Here is a 4,368-nt window from a genome sequence, read left to right as displayed (position 1 = left end):
ACCGAAAAGTTTGTGGAAATAAAATATTATTTTAGTTTAAAAATGAATACCTAAATTCTATTTATTTCTAACATTTTAATATTTTTTATAGGAATAAAAAGTATATTTTTGTATATATATAGGCATATATGTGTAATAATATTTTAAAATATGCATAATATTGATAAATATTTGTTTCTTATTTGTTGTATTAAGATTAAAATTTGTTTATCCCAGTTAATTATTTTTATTCTAGAGAGATACATAAAAATTATCTTATTTAATTAAAAAAAAGTTATTAAATTTTTTTTTATAATTACAGTAATTATTTTCATAAATGTAATTCGTATAACATTAAATTTTATTTTTTGTTGTTTATATTAATATTTTAAGACTGCGATATATAGATATAATGTATGTTTTCCTGCTGGATTGCTTACGTTTCAGCAGTTAGAAAATCTACGTTCCATATGATGCAATTCTAATAATTTACAAAAACGCAAACAATCTAACAGGAAAAAACGCTATATGTCGCAAACTTTAATTAAAATATTTTTACAGTATAATATTTATATTATACAATATTTACATAAGCTTATATTTTCTTATCTTTTTATTTTACAATGCATTACGATTATGGTCTATTTTTTTTAAGTTTTTATTACATTTAGATTAATTTGATGTAGTACATACAAATAAGCTAGAGTAGCTAGAAAAAGATGGAAAGATGGAGAGTAAAGAGCAAGCGAGAAAGAAGTTTAGGTGGCGCATCTTGCTTATTTCGCACATGCGCACTCCATTTTGTGTGACACTAACATCAAAGGCGCCGACAGAGAGTTGCGCTACTGGATATACTGTGGCAGCAGCATCAGCAGCGGCCACCGAAGCAGCAGTCTCAGCATCAGCAGCGACCACTGAAACAGCAGCTATCAAAGCAGCAGCCACCGAAGCAGCAGCCTCAGCAGCAGCCTCAGCAGCAGCCACCGAAGCAGCAGCCACCGAGGCACCAGCATCCGCAGCAGTCAGCACGACAGGGAGGATCACTGTTGATCCGGTGCCTCCGCCAGCAGCTTCAGCACCGCCGCCAGCAGTAGTCTAGGCAGCCGAGGATACGGCCTGCAAGGCCACCAGGACCTTTGCTACGGCAGCCGAGGCGGTCACATACACAAGCCATGCCGTCGCCGCAGTCTCCGCCAGAACAGCGAGGGTCGCCAGGGTCGCCGCTTCCACAGCTAGCGCAACAGACGCCATCGTCACCGGGGGTGCCGGAGAAGGGCGTAGCTTGGAAGCTCCACGTCTTAGAGGTAGCGCCACCGAATAGAACCAGACCACCGCGCTACTGGGTCCGGAGGTACACGTCCCCTCGGTATCACCAGGCGCCTCCGAAGGCGATCCAAGGGTCGCAGTTTTTCGGCCCTGAGTGGGGAGTCACCGCGGAAACAACCGGTGGCCTCATCACAGAACGACCCTCTCTCCGTACCCTCAGCAGACGAGAACAGCAATTACTGGGGCCCGGAGAAGCGAACGCGGACGAAGCCACTGCTCGTGTACCGTGAGTGGAACCTCTCCTAGAAAGACCAACCGACCCTTTTCAGGGCCACCGAAATACTGAGTCACCGGCCCTTACCAGGGCCACCAACTACCACTGCTTGTAAATACTTGTATATATCGTAATAAACATTATACATAATTCATCATTGAAGTCTCAACGTTGAACTCCTCTCCCTTGCGATCTCTGCGCCGCGCCAATAGAGGCCGACAGCGACGGCCGATTGGTTGCGTAATCGATACACCACTGGTAGCGGGTGGATGTAACGACCCTTACTGATTGTGAGCCACGCATCTCTACTAATATGCACTACGCTACATTATTATTCATCATCATCATCACTCCTTTTATCTCCTTTATGTGGAGCATAGGACGTCTACGAGTCTCCTCCATCTTACTCTATTTGGGGCAATCGTTTTTATTTCTGCCCAGAATTTTCCAATAGATTTAATTTCATTATCTATTGTTCTCCTCCAAGACATGGCAGGTCTCCCTCTTTTGCGCTTTCCTTGCGGATTGTATTCCATAGCCATGCGAGCTATGTTATGCGGATCTTTTCTTAGAGTATGGCCGATCCATTTCCATTTTCTGCGGCGGATTTCAGTGCCTATTTTTTCTTGCTTGGAGGCGCGCAGTAGTTCTTCATTAGTTGGCAAGTTTGGCCAGAACAGTCTCAGAATTCGTCGCAGACATTTGTTCACGAAGACCTGAAGTTTGTTTATCAGTCCATCTGTGTTTTTCCAGGTCTCGCAACCGTATAGCAGCACAGATTTGATGCAAGCATTGAATAAACGAAGCTTATGTATGTTAGACATCTTTGAGCTTCTCCATATTTTATTAAGTCTGAAGAAGGCTTTTCGGGCCTTGTTTATTCTTTTGCTAACATCGATGTTGGTTCCTCCGTCTTTGGCAATTACGCAACCAAGGTATACAAAGTCGTCGACTTCTTCGATTGTGCGTCCTTCAATGGAAATAGGTGTGCTTATGTTTGTTCCAATACGCATTATTTTTGTTTTGTTGGTATTGATCTTTAGTCCAACTTCTGCAGCGTATCTTTGAAGTGCTGAAATTCTCCCCTGTGCATCTTTGTGTGTATGAGATAGTAACACGATGTCGTCCGCATAGTCGAGATCGTCAAGTCGGCGAGTCAGCAGCCACTGTATTCCGCCTGTTGTTTCTTGATTGCATTTTTCCATCACCGTATCCAGTACCATTAAGAATAGCATCGGTGATAGAATGCAGCCTTGGCGTACACCTCTTCTGATTTGGAAGGAGGGGCTCAGTTTTCCTTTGAAGAGAACACCGCATTCCGCGTTATCATATAATTCTTTTATTAATCTTGTTATTTGGGCTGGTATTCCAAATTTTTCTAGTGTTTTCCATATAGCCGGCCAAGTCACGGTGTCAAATGCTCTTTCAAAGTCCACGAAAGTCAGATACAGTGGTGAGTTGAATTCTGCTGCTTGCTCCACTATAATTCGAAGGCTGCTTATATGATCTATGCAGCTGTGTCCCGGGCGGAATCCTGCTTGTTCTTTTCTCAATTTTTCATTGACGTGCGCTGTCATTCTCTCGCGGATGATTGACGCTAGAATCTTCGTAATTGTATTCAGTAGGGTTATTCCTCGCCAGTTCTTACATTCACGGAGATCACCTTTCTTTGGAATTGTGATGATTATTCCTTGTTTCCATTTCGCCGGGATGCTGCCTGTGTCCCATACTTCTGTTATAATGGGGGCAAGTGTTTCCGCCGCAAATGATGGATCAGTTTTAAGTAATTCCGGTGCGATGCCGTCACTACCTGCGGCTTTGTTGTTCTTGAGTTTCTTTATTGCTAATCTGATTTCAGCAACTGATGGTGACTTTGTGCTGATACGAGATGATGTTGTATAGTCTATGTCGCAGTTATCTATTGTTGGGTCGTCGTGTTTAAAGAATTCTACCCATCGATTAAGTTGTTGTTGTTCCGTAGTGAGAATATGGCCATCGCTGTTCTTAATTTGTGGAATGCTTGTAAAATGGCCGGTGATCCTCCTGATACATTGGTATGTTTTGCGCACGTCCTTTTGTTCCGCCGCCACTTCAGCGTCATTGATGATGTTTTCTTCGAATTTACGACGATCTCTTCTTGCCATTTTCTTAATTTGTTTTTCTATGTTGTTATATCTTGCAAGGGTTACATCACTTCGGACCTGGTTTAGTTGCTGATTTAATGTTCTTCTTTGTTCGATTAATTCCCAGGTTTCATTCGTGATCCACATTTTACGGGTACTGTTTTTGATCCCGATGACTTCATTTGCGGATTCTACGTATGCTTTTTGCACTAATTCCCATTTTTCCTTCGCACTTATTGTAGGACTGATATTATTAACTTTGGCTGTTACAGTTTCACAGAAGTTCCGACGTTCGCCTTTATTCTTGAATTTTTCGATATTAAATTTCTTTTGTTTTGTTCTTGTTGTTATTATATTCATTGTTCTTATGCGTATTTTTGCCACGACTAGCTTATGGTCGCTATACATGTCCGCACTACGCATTGTTCGAACATCTAGAAGAGACTTCAGGTGTTTCTTGTCAATTAGCACGTGGTCGATCTGGTTACGTGTTACTCCGTCTGGTGCTTGCCAGGTATATTTATGAATGTCCTTGTGCGGGAATCGCGTGCTGCCGATGAAAAGTCGGTTGGCCATGCAGAGATCAATTAATCGCTCGCCGTTGTTATTGCGTGCTTCTCCAAGTCCATGGCGACCCATTATTTCATCGAGGTTGTTATTATTATTGCCGATTTTCCCGTTAAAGTCACCCATGACAAGTTTGATGTCTTTTTTGTGCGCTGAGAC

This window comes from Cyphomyrmex costatus, unplaced genomic scaffold (genome assembly GCF_001594065.2).
Source record: "Cyphomyrmex costatus isolate MS0001 unplaced genomic scaffold, Ccosl1.0 scaffold229, whole genome shotgun sequence".
Classification (NCBI taxonomy): domain Eukaryota; kingdom Metazoa; phylum Arthropoda; class Insecta; order Hymenoptera; family Formicidae; genus Cyphomyrmex; species Cyphomyrmex costatus.
This window is presented reverse-complemented; position numbering follows the sequence as displayed.